This window comes from Panthera leo, chromosome C2, assembly GCF_018350215.1.
Source record: "Panthera leo isolate Ple1 chromosome C2, P.leo_Ple1_pat1.1, whole genome shotgun sequence".
In the NCBI taxonomy this organism is placed as follows: domain Eukaryota; kingdom Metazoa; phylum Chordata; class Mammalia; order Carnivora; family Felidae; genus Panthera; species Panthera leo.
The window spans coordinates 53282279-53296226 of record NC_056687.1 but is presented as its reverse complement, the minus strand read 5'-3'; positions in this window follow the sequence as shown (position 1 = coordinate 53296226).

The following is a 13948-nucleotide window of genomic DNA, read 5'->3' as shown; positions in this document are numbered from 1 at the left end:
ATGATAAGGGTTTTCAAATTAAAATTTTTAATCTCTTATTTGGAATTGGGAAATTTCTAACTGACAGCACAGCCAACCAAGTGATTGCCTGACAGTGAAATTAAAATTTAGCAAAAGGAAGTGTCTTTCTTTGTTGTTGATTTAGCTGCATCTCTAAGCCTAGTTTCCCTGTAAATAGCTTATTTTTGATACCAGACACGTTGACATTTTCTAAATGAACAAGAAAGTCTGACTCCAATAGGAGATTAATGCTTCTTAGAGATTCATAGGGGTAGATTCATTGGGGAAGGGGGTTCACAAAGCTATTGAATACATTCCTGGTATATTTGCTGGTATAGATAAATAAAATATAATGCTGAAAATTGAATATTGCTCACGACTCTAGACTTGATACATATATTTAAGACAGTGCAAAGATCCAAAGAATCCTTATACACTGGTTGTATTTCTGATTCTAACAGTTTCTGTCTTAGTTTTAGTAAGAAAGAGGGTTTGCTGTTTTAACCTTTCATGAACAAACTCCATTAAAAATACATAAAGTAAGTGTTAGACTTACATCTCCTCCCACTAGGCACTTGCTGCTTATAATCCTTCCTTGTGACCCTTTACCTAGACTAACTCTTCTCAGTTACACCCAGTTTAGTTTTTTTCTTACCAGTCACCTCATTTATTCATTCATTCATTCATTCATCCATTCATTCATTCATTCATTCATTCATCTATGCAATCTTTTTTGGGGCTTCATTATTTCTCAAATATGTATTGGGTACTATGCTACAATAAAAATACATATAATTATACGTAATAAAGGAATATTTATCTATACCTATCTAGAGAGAGAGAGAGAGAGATTTATTATAAGGAATTGGCTCATGCAATTATGGAGGTGACTAGCAAGTCCAAAATCTGAAAAGCCAATGTCCCAGTTTGAATCTGAAAGCCAGAAACTGCTCCAAATCCCAGAAGAGCCAATATACCCATTAGCAGGCCTTCAGGCAGAGAATTCTCTCTTACTAGAGGGATGGCCAGCATTTTGTTCTATATAGGCCTTCAGCTGATTGGATAGGGTCCACACACATCAGGGAGGGCAAACTGCTTTACTCAGTCTATCGATTTAAATATACATCTCATCCAAATCACCCTCACAGAAACACCAAGAATAATGTTAGATCAAATATTTAGGCAACCTATGGCCCAGCCAAGTTGACACATTAAAATTAATGATCACAGAGATCTTTCATTTAGGGACTTTCTGCTTTCTAATATTTCTAACAGTTAATCTGATTGGTGAAATCAAATAGACAAGAGCACTGTTTGCTGTAACAGTTTCCATTATAGTGATGTGCATTTTAGCAGATGTTCTGAAATCAGAAGTATTCCTTACTCAAGCCAAAGGGGTAATTAAATTGTAGACAAAATGGGAGAGAGACCCTTGACATTTATAGTCAAGTGGACTACATGGTAGTGACTTTCAGCATTCAAGCCATAAGGAGAAAGCTGAACCTCACCTCTTCTTTTGCAAGTCTTCCGTGATGGTTTAATGTAAAATAAAGCCTCAGCACAGTAGCTTATATTCTATGCTTTAAGAAACCAAATGTTTCTGTTAAGTATTTTTTCTATACATTGTACATGAGAAGTCTATTCGAAATGATTAACAGTTCTTTTGGGACTGCTATAGGAGGCAAAATAACTTAAAGGTTAATAGCTAATACACTGAGGGTACCTGGGTGGCTCAGTCTGTTAAGCATCTGACTTCAGTTCAGGTCATTATCTCACGGTCCGTGGGTTTGAGCCCCACGTTGGGCTCTGTTGGGCCCTCCACAGAGGGATTTTGTGTCTCCCTCTTCTGTCCGCTTCTCCTCTGCTTACGCTCTGTATCTCTCTCATTCTCAAAAATAAATAAGGATTAAGAAAATAAAAGATACAAAATTTAAAAAAAAGTTAATGCACTGGACTTAGAATCTCTTGCTGTGCTCTATTAGTAGTATGAATGTGGGAAAGTTGGAACATACATGTGCCTCTGTTTCCTTGACTGTGAAGACAGTAAAGCTGTGTAACTTCAGGCTTATAATTAAACTCTCTAGGTTTCAGTTTTACCAAGAAAATAAATAAATAAAATAATAATAATAATAACTACTGCCTAAGTTCTGAATATTAAATATAATCATATACATATTCATATATATGAACTCTTAGAATAGTGCATTATTGGCTATTACAGCCACTAGTTGTTGCCGATTTTGATTATAATTATGATTAAAACCAATGACTTTCAATGCTGTCACACACCTATATATTTAAAAGTCTTCTTAGAACCACTCAAAAGTCTTTTCAAACTGTGACACGTCCTTTATAATTCATGCTTCTAATACTCTAAAATATTTTAACATCTCATTGCTACAATAAGTCACTGGTTTTGGTGGGAGTATGTCACAGCTTTCACTAATATTGGTCTAAAAAATGATATCTCTTACAAACTTGTAAATGATATTTTTTAAAATGCTGTAGGTCATAGAAAGTTTAACTCTCCAGATTTCTTATACAATCTATTGCCCCCTGGGCAATACTCTACTGCACATGGCTCAGGCTAGGCAGTATGCCTGGAACATTCTTCATCTTCTTTCCTGCCCCCGTCACTACCTGGCTTTCATCTAGCTCCTAGTTACTCTCCAGGTCCCAGCTTGCTGTTACCTCTTCTGTGATACCTTTCCTAACACACCTCTTACTCTTTCGTGCAAGTGTTCTGTCCTTGAACTCCCAGAGAACCTTGCACTTTCCTTTAATAGCGGTTGCACACTGCATTGTAATCACTATCTTCCTTTTCTTTATTCCTCGCTATGATGTAAGCTCATGAAGATAGAAACACTGGCTGTGGTGGTAACTGCAACATCATAAATGTGGAGCTCCTGGAATGTAAAAGATACTCAGAGTATATGTTCTACATGAGTGAAATATATGGTTCCACCAAACACATCATTGAAAGTATGGGAAGACAGGGGAGGTGGGTGGTGGGGGGATGGGTTAAATGGGTGATGGGCATTAAGGAGGGCACTTTTTGGGATGAGCACTGGGTGTCATATGTAAGAGATGAATCACTAGATTCTACTCCTGAAAACAAGACTGTTTTCTGTATGTTAACTGTACAGAACATACAGTTTACTGTATGTTAACTAACTTGAATTTAAATTAAAAATAATGAAGAAATAAATCAGTAAACAAATAAAAATAAATAAACAGCATTTTGAAACCTGAAAATAAAAGAAAAAAAAAGTATGGGAAGACAAACCATAATTGTGAAAAGAATAAATGCGTTTCAAGTAGTACTCTAGGAGATCCTAAGAAAACTATACCTTTAGTGTACAAACATTGAAAAAATGCATTAATCTAACAATCAAAATGAAGAGAATTTCTATTTTATCATTTGTTACAAACATTCCACATGTTTGAGACAGTCTCCACATAGCTCACAACTTCATGGTCATCCTCTACCTTACTACAAATTAAATTGTGGCCATTTTGACTTGCAGCTGTGTTTTCTTATAATACACGATTCTTTTCAATTTGAAATTTAGGAGAATAATTTGAACTTCAGTGTAATAACATATCAATTTCAAGGTACTCTACCGCATGTTATCTAAATTGTTCCTACATTGAATCTAGAGTTTAAACTTCGGATTTGAGCTCTCCCTATCATTATTTACTCATTAGTTAGGCTAGGCTAACCTGTCAGTCTAGGGCCAATTAGGAGACAGACAGAAACCACATTGTAATTTGAGGAGAGAAAATTTAATACAACAATTATTTAACTATAATAGGGGAATGATATTAAGGAGGTAAAGAGAACTCAAAAGGTGCTCTAGAGCAGGATGCGATTGTATAAGGAAGGACAATTTAGAAGGGTTTCTTCCCAATACCTGTGGTTCAGACCTCATTGTTTATAATTTCTGGATGGCAGGCAAGTTTGCTGGGTTGCCCAGACCAGAGCTGGTGCAATGTGGCCAAGAAAGCAGGAAACTGCTCTCTGGGTGCGGGTGGGCAGATGCTAGGAGGCAGGAATGGAGAAGGAGTCAGCTGTTAGGAGTTCAGTTGCTGGCAGTGTGTATGTCTGACGCACAAGGTGGCTGTGTTGGAGGGCTGCAGAAAACCATTCTTCTAGCACAGGTGAGCTGAGGCTGATGTGCAGGGGCTCAGAGGGAGACAGGGTTTGCGGCTGCCAGGAGCGAGACTGCCACTGGCAGTGGTCACTGGGCCTAATCTGGGCTGAGTGGTTGCCGATGGACTACACACTGGGTGCACAGTTGGGGCAGACTGTTAGTAGGTGTGTGTGCGCACACACGTACCATTGCTAGACTGTGCAGCAGAAGTAAGCAGAAGCAAAAAGGCAGCTTCCAGAACCAGGAGGAGGCCCCTGTCTCCTGCAATATCCCTGGGCACCCTCTGTTGACAAAGCTGAACATGCTCACTATAAGGGAGAAATGCTCAATGGGGCAGGTACTAGAGAGTGTCTCTGGAGCAGAGAGGCAGTGAACTGAGAACCCACCCAGTCTACCCCTGCAGCTACTCAGCCTCCATGTGGACTCTTCCATGCACACTTGAACTCATGCTAAGCAGTAATACAATGCTAAGTGATACAACTAGACCCTACTGAACTGAGAAATAAATCCCACGATTTTAGTGACTTGTCAAAAATAAGTTTATGTCTTACTTCATGCAGAAAGGAGGAAAGACACAGCTGTCTTTCAATGCGTGCAGCAGGGACTTAGGCTGCTTTCTCTTAGCACTCCTGGACCTGTGCAGTTTTTGTTTCTAATTGTGGAGAGACAGAGTAAGTGATGGGGGGAGAGACAGTCACTCTTAGCTGCTACAGTGGAAATGACCCATCTCCACATCCCTTGTCGCGATGTTCTCACTGCAAAAACTTATCACATGACCACACCTCAAAGCTTTCCGGCAGGAAAAATGTAAGGAACATATAGATACCTGGTGAACTCCAGTGGTCTCTATCACAATTTGTCAAATATATAAACATAAAACATTTCGGATACGTCATAATGCACGATAAATTGATTCAGGAAAATAAGGACTGAGAGCCATCAGCATCAAGAATATGTATAGTTCTGGTGTTTTCCCGACGTGCGAACTTTGTCATTTAGCACAAGACAACAGTGTTGTTTTTTGAATTCTACTTGGAGGATTTTAGTTCCCCTGAGCTGTTATTTATTGCAAACCATTTCTCAGGGGTGTGTCATTTCATGGAGGCTTAGTCGCTTGTCTCCAAGAAAAAAGGAATAGGATTAGGCTTTTCTGCTTAAATAAGATGACAACAGGAAATGATTTGTGTAACTTGCAAAAATATAAAAAGAATGAATTTTAAATCAGCAGTATTTTCACATAATACACGTTTATTTCAAACCTTTCTAATAAAGCTATTTGCCAGTAGAGTGCTACTAATAAGGACCTAACTAAAACAAAATACATAAAGATGCTTATCTTTTCTGAGTTTGCTGTACAATTATCTTCGGAGTGAACCTCACTACTGACTTTACCCCACGGATTCATTAATTCACCCTTTACAAACAGAAGGCTGAGTTGGTCAATGGACTTTTGCTCAGAGGCAGAAATACACAGACACATGTTTTAACATGTCTAAAGTACCTAAGTTCAAGTAGGAGAACATCTGCAGATATTTGTCTGAAAAGTGTAAAAGCCAACAAAATAAATATATCTAGAAAAATAAACTAGGAACATATGCACCAAATGGCAATACTGCTTACAGGGATGGTAAAATTGTAAGTGATTTTTTTCCCCTTCTTGCTTGTAATTTTCTGTATTTTCAGAACACTGTACTTGCTTGTACTTTTTGAATTTTACAATAATATGTATTGTAAGTATTTTACAATAGCAAGTTACTGCTTTACAACTGGAAAAAGATGATAAAATTTATGTTGGTAGGTGTGACATATGTGCCCTTATAGTCTATGAATGTATCAACCATTAAGAAGCCTAACTTATATTAGGAGGATCATGCTCTACTACAGACCATATGGTACAGGACCTTACTGAAACAAATGAAACTGCTTTGAGGATTTTAATAAAATAGATAAACTGAAAAATTAAAGAATCTGTTATATGAATACCTAATACTATCAAATGTGTATATTCAGATTAATTTGACCTGTATGTATATGAGAAGACAACATATTAATATAGTGTTATACCGGAGTGCCTGAGTGGCTCAGTAGGTTGAGCATCTGACTTTGGCTCAGACATGATCTTGCTTTCATGGGCTTGCTTTCAAGCCCCGCATCAGGCTCTGTGCTGACAGCTCAGAGCCTGGAGCCTGCTTTGGATTCTGTGTCTCCCTCTCTCTCTGCCCCTCCCCTGCTCATGTTCTGTCCCTCTGTGTCTCTTAAAAAATAAATAAATAAAATAAATTGTTAATAAAGTAATGGAAAAACAAAATAAAATATTGCATTATTCCATCAGTAAACATGAAAACTCCCCCTACTTATTGATGCCATTTTTATTCTTCAATAATGTTTTACAATGTTATCAAAAAATTTTTCTTTTGGTAACTTTTTATATTTATTCCAAGAATTCCCATTTTTTAATGGTCATTGTAATGAGATGTTTTTTTAAAAAATATTATTACATTTTCATATTCATTTGATATAACAGAATGTTAATCACCTTTATACATGGAGCATATATTATGCAATGTTGAATTCTCTTATTATTTTCAATAGTTATCTATAAATTCTATTAGATTCTCCTTGGATGCAGGCACATATTTGGAGTAAAATGAAAATTTGATTTCTCTCCTTCTAATTTTCATCTGTCTTAACTCTTCTTGCTATTGTGTTAGTCCTTCAGGTGAAAGTAGAAGCAGTACTCATCACGTTTTTCTGGTTGCTTGTTTTCTTTTCCTTTTTCTTTTTTTTTTTAAGTTTATTTATTTTTGAAGGAGAGAGAGACAGAGTGAGAGCAGGGGAGGGGCCGAGAGAGAGGGAGACACAGACTCCAAAGCAGGCTCCAAGCTCTGAGCTGTCAGCACAGAGCCTGACGCGGGGCTGGAACTCAGGAGCCATGAGATCAGGACCTGAGCGGAATTCGTCACATAACCGACTGAGCCACCCTGGTGCCCGTCTGATTGCTTATTTTCATGGAATTCTTTTACAGTTTGATTAGTAACTATAAAAATTTTGTGGGGCCTTGGTCTATGTTCTTTATCAGGTTAAACAATTTGCCTTCTATTCTTACTTTACTGAGAGTTTGAAGCATGAAGCATCAAGTGTTGTATTTTATCTGATTCTTTCTCTGCAGTTTTAATACATTAACATGACTTTCCTATCTTATTCTTTGCAAACTTGGGATGAAATTTGATTTGGTTGTGTTATGTTTTTTAAATACATGCTGGATACGGCTTGTCAATTATTTATGACATTCATTTCTATGTGAAATTGGCCTAAAATCGTCCAATCTCACATTATTTTATCTAGTTTTGGTATAAAGGTTATACTAACCTAAAAGAGTTTTGTATATTACCCTCAGCTGCATCTAAGATATTTGTTCTTTCAGGGTTTTGTAAACTCATTTACGAAATTATCTGGAAACAGAGTTTATTTTTGTAGGCATATTCTTGACTACCAGTTTAATATTTATAACAGCTATTTAATCAAGAAATCAGCAAATTAAGGTCTGAAAGCCAAATCTAGCCCACTGCTTCTTTTTGTAAGTAAAGTTTACTGGGCAAAGCCATATGTATGTATATATGTAGTCATTTAGTCCTGTATTTATTTATGTATTTATGTGTTTATTTATTTTACATATTGTCCATGGCTGCTTGCATACTACAATGGCAAAGTTGAGTAACTAGGAAAGAAAATGTATGACCCGCAAGGCTAAAATATTTATTGTCTAACTCTTACAGGAAAAGTTTTCTAGTCTTTGGTCTTATCAATTCTTGAATGATTTTCAAAATTATTTTATTCTGTAAAATTGTCCAATTGATCAGATTTTCCAATTCAGTAGCATAATGTTCATATTATTTTTATAATGTTTATAGTGTCTTCCTGGTAATCCCTCATATTTTAAATATTTCATATGATATTTTTGCATATTTTACCCACAAATTGCTTAGAATTATATATATATTATAATATTATATATATAAATCAGAAACTTTAATTATTATTAACATTAATGTATTAATATATATTATATTATATATTAATATATTATATATTTATATATACATCAGAAACTTTGGGAATATCTAAAACTTGGCAGGAGTACAAATTTCTTCCCATAAAATATTAGTTATTTTGATATTTTGTGTCACTATGATTAAAGCTAAGTGGTAAAGTTTAAAAAAGTATATATAGACAGAGACCTGGACTTGAATTTCTAATAAGCCATTTAATTTGCCATGTGATTTTGAACACATTAATTTAACACTTCTGAACCTTAGACTTCTTCTCTGTCTTACAAGAATTACAAAAGTTAGCCACTGGAGCTGTTTTAACTTACAAGAATTACAAAAGTTAGCCACTGGAGCTGTTTTAACTGTAACATGGGTTTCTTTTCTTTTCTTCTTTTTTTTTTTTTTTTTACCTTTAACTTGGCTCAGGAGAAATATGAAACGGATTCATTACTTCAAATCCAAGAACAAAAGTAAGAGTCTTCCCCTTCCTGGCTTTCAACTATCCTCTAAAAGAAACTAATCCTTCATGGAAGGGAGTAACCTAGATGTGAAATTTTGCCTAATCTATTCATATGGTATGAATTCCTCACATTCCTTTGAGACCTAGGTGTTTGAAATCCAAAAGGCAAGAGTGATGCTTTGTTATTTGTTTCTGTGATCTCACAAGTCATCCTTGCCTAGAGTAGGGAACATCAAATGACTGACTCAATGAGAAAGTGGCCAGAAGGTAGAAAGAATTACTGAGGATAGATATCTCATCAACTAATATTTCAAAAGCATCTTACCTCATGAGGATTAAAGGAGGCAGTGGATGTAAAATGTTTGGCATAGTGCTTACCACATAGCAAGTCTCAATGTAACATCAATTTTCTGCTTTAAAAAATGATGTTTTGCAGGATCTGTGCTAGTATCAAGACTTTTGACTACATTCTGCCTAATGTCTTTGACCTCATATTTTGCATTTCCACTTAAGGATCTGCTTATTGTTCCTTGCCTAAGCCACATGATTAAAAAAATAAGTTTATTTATTTACTTTTTGAGAGAGAGAGAGAGAGAGAGAGCGCAAACAGGGTCAGGACAGAGAGAGAGGGGGAGAGAGAGAATCCCAAGCAGGCTCCACACTGCCAGCTTGGAGCCTGACACAGGGATTGAACCCATGAACCAGTAAGCCACATGATTTTTAACTCAATTCCATTTGCCACCTCATATTCAATTGTCAAGTCAAATAAGATAAATAAATGCATTTATGCATGAGTAGGATGTGGCGAGGATAATATGGACATTAATTATTCTTACTAGATTAAGTGGAAGATGGTTCTGAATTTATTTTCTGTAATCATACTGATCAGTAAGACCACAATTATTTGGGAAGCTCATTCAGTGGGAAGTTTGATTCTAGAAAATAATGGACTATGTAAATAACAAATTTAGATTTAGATATTTGGAAATCAATTAAAATTGATAATTTTATAATTATCAAAAATAAATAAACCAATAAAACTTTGGGTTTCCCATGGGGTATACATTTATCAACGTGAATAAATATATATTGTGGATATGGTAGAAATTCTGACATAATCATTGAAACTGATTATTATGGTATTTACATTTGTAAAGCATTATATCTTGGGAAGAGGACGTTATTCTTATTCTTAGGGTGTTGGTTTGCTGGTTACCTCTAACAAATCAGAAAGAAGGATTATGTAATTTTATTGAACATCTATAAATTGGGATAAGAGAATCAATCTCCTCATAGGTTTGCTCTGAGAATTAAATGAGAGAATCCATTGTTCTATTGCTGTTATATCTTTCACTTTTACATGTGTTATAAACCCTATAATATCTTGTATTTTTTTTAACTGTCAACAAAAAGTCAGTTTTAACTGTCAACTAACTTTTTAAAGTGGTTTAAATAAAAAGGAAAAATCCTTTATATTTGCTCACTTAATTATCCCCAGTACTCTTCATTCCTCTATGTAGATGCAGGTTTTCACCTATTATTTTCCTTCAGCCTGAGGGACTTCCTTTGACACTTTGTGTTGTAGTCTTCTGCTTGTGATGAATACTCTCCACTGTTTATCTATGAGAATGTCTTTGGTTCTTAAGTTTGAAAAATACTTTTCACTCAGTGTGGAATTCTAGGTTGACAAGTTTTGCTTTCCATGCCTTAAAAATGTTCCACTGTCCTCTTGTTTATTTTGTTTCTAACGAGAAATGTACAGTTATCCTTATGTATTTTCCTCTATATATAATGTTTCTTTTTCTATGAGTGCTTTTAAGATTTTTTTTTGAGAAATTGGTTATGATATGCTTTGATGTAATTTTCTTGGTGTTTCTTATGCTGGGAGTTTATTGGGTTTCTTGGATCTATGGACTTGTAGTTTTATTTAATTTTGTAAAATATTCAACTATTCTTTAATTAGTTTCTCTGATCTTCTTCTCCCTACCCCCCCATAGACTCCAGTAGTTGCCTCAGCTCACTCTTGTTTTGTTCCTTTCTTTCAATTATTTTTTCTCTGTGTGTTTCATTTTAGATAGCTGCTATGTCTTCTCTTACACTAATCTTTTCTTTTGCATGTCTAATCTTCCATTAATTTTACTCATTGTATTTGTTATCTCACTCCTGGTAGTTTCAGTCTCTAAAATTTGAATTTTGGTCTTTTTTTTTTTTGTATCTTCTATTTAATTTTCTCAACATGTGAAATATAGAATGGATAACTCTTCCAATTGTCTTTAATTCTAGCATCTGCATCAATTCTGGGCTATTTAAATTGTTTAGTTTTTCTCCTTTTTGTGGGTCACATTTTCTTGCTTCCTGACAAGAACTGCCAACTATTTAGTTGGATGCCAATTATTATGAATTTTATCTTGTTGGGTGCTAAGTAGATTTGTATTTCTATCAGCATACTTCATTTTTTCCTAGACTTTAGTTAAGTTACTTGCAAAGACTTTAATTATTTTTTGTCCTGCTTATACGATCTGTTAAGCAGGACCAAAGTCATATATAGTATAAACCTGATTATTCTCTACTTCTGAGTCAAGACTCTTTCGAGTATTGTATCCAATGCCAGTGAATTATAAAGCTTTCCAGTGTGGCTGGTGGGAGCAGGCATTATTTCCAGCTCTCTGTGAGTGCTAGGTACCGATCCCTCAAAACTGGGGTTCTCTGTGTAGTTCTTTCTTTCTTAGCACTATGTCATGTGAACTCATGCCCCTTGGTCACCCAAGATTTTTAGCTCTGATTCCTCAGCTCACACCATATGCTGGGTTCTGTCTTAGTTTCCCCTCCTTGTGCTGCATCTTGGAAACTCTTAATTAATTAATTAATTTTAAATTTTTATAATGTTTATTTATTTTTGAGAGAGAGAGAGAGACAGAGCGTGAGTGGAGGAGGGACAGGAAAAAAAGGGAGACACAGAATCTGAAGCAGGCTCCTGGCTCTGAGCTGTCAGCACAGAGCACAACTGGAAGGTCAAACCTCTGAACTGTGAGATCATGACCTGAGCCAAAGTCTGATGCTTAACCGACTGAACCACCTGCTGCCCCAAAGCTTAACTTATTTGTTGGTCATCTCTCAGGGATCACTGTCCCATATTGCCTGATGTCCTATGTCTTGAGAACCATTGTTTCATAAATATTATATATATTTTTTTATTGTTTCAGGTGAAGGGGTTACTCAATCTTGGCCAAAGTATAAATCCTCATGTGGAATGTCTGATCTTTTAATTGCAGTATCTTATAGTGGAATTTGATTGTATCTATTTTTGTTCCTTTTACAATTTCCAGCATCATTTTTTTAAATTTTAACTTAAATGAGAAGATGTCATTGGAATGTATTAAGAGATTTCTTTATAGGTATTTGGAGAAATGCTATCTATGTACCTATGTATCTATGTATCTACGTATCTATCTATCTAGTAGTAAAAGTTACAGCTAACTTTAGCACAAGACTGCAGGTAAAGAAATACTGGTCATCAACAACCAAATATTAAATATTGGAGCAACTTTATTAATGTTAAAGGAATCACAGGAAAAAATTAAAAATAACATTTAAAAATATGTGTAGAGTCTAAATGCATGACCTAATTCTCTTATATTTCATTTTAATAACCCAGTTACAATAATAAAATTTGTATGTCTTTGTTATTTTTTGTAAAAATATTCAATGTAGTCTAATGTAAAGAATATCATAATCAAATATTTCATCTTTGCTCTTCTTTAATTTATTAAAACAATAATGATTTTACAGTTTTTAATACCATTTTTAACTCATAGAGGCATAATAAAAAAAGACCTAAATTTATATTGCAGGAATAGATGTAACTACTACTTATTGCCTGGTCATATTTCAGTGAGGAGAACAGGTGTTAATTTGCATTTGAGGAATACAGTCACCATTGACTATGGCATTCAGTCTTTGCAGGGTCTGGGCAGTAACTAAATAAAAAGGTGCCATCAGGTCAATAGATAAGGCACTCTGGTTGGGAACAGATGCTGGTGAGTATGAAGCTTTGTTTATGCCATGCCACATCTCCTGAAATTATGACCCGACCCAAGAATAACTAGAATTATGTTGCTGCAATGGTCTTTTTACTGAGTACATAGTTCTTAATTTTTAAATGGGCTAAATACACACACAAGGTAACTTGTACAGAATTATATTTCAGATTAGAAAACAATTTTTATTAAATAATTATTTTAAATAATAATATCTTCAGTATTGGCCTCAGAAAGCTAATTAAATAAAAATATATATTTAAATACTGTAGTCACCATTCCTGATGCCATTTATATGGTAAAATGTACTTCAATGAAAAACTTAGAATACTAGGATTTTATCCTTCTCCGTAAGTCTATTAGAATATTAAGGACCACTGCAATTCTTGAGTGGTATGGGGGGAGCATTCCACAGGAGATAGCCACTTTGGGGGAATTATTTATAAAGTGTCTGCATATTCTAGAGAGATATGTATTTGCATGAGATAAAGTATCTTTATTAGTTACCTACTCTCAAAAAGTTCTAAACTCAATAATAAAACAACAGAAGTTAGAAATGCCTGGCAAGAAACATTCCCCTCCCTTGTATCCTCCACCTTGTTAGCTGTGGTTTGCTTATAAATTGTTTTAATCTGAAAAGATGGATTGGAAAAGGATCTTTGATTAGCTCATGAGAAATCATGGGGATTATTATTTTTATTATTATCACTGGCTTGTAAATTCACATGTGAATAGCTCAACACTATGTTCTGTTTTCAAAGGTATTACATTATTTCAAATAGCTAATGAAACCTAATATTTGTTGCATTTGTTACAGTTTTTAAGTCACTTTCACATACAGTGTCTCATTTGATCTTCAGAGCCCAATGCTTGAAAAATGGAAAGGTTGATTATCATATGTATTCTATTACTCACAAATAGCACACAATGTATTCATTGGAAATTCACTTAGCTACTAAGTGTTCAAGGTATCAGCTATATGAAATTGTAGCAATTCCAGTTTATTTTGTCACAGACCCCCGGATTACTTAATATATTAAAATGCACCAAGCCTTAAAGACCTAACTCTTTAGAGCTTGCACAATATATTATTGTCTGTGGTTTATTTATTCTGCCATATTTATTTAACAAAATGCATAGCAGTGAAGTCTTTGAAGGTCTGCTTTGAAATGTGAGTTTCACAAGTCCCAAATATAAAATAAGATTATGGATTATAATGACAATAATAGCTTCTGCTTCTCCCTTCTC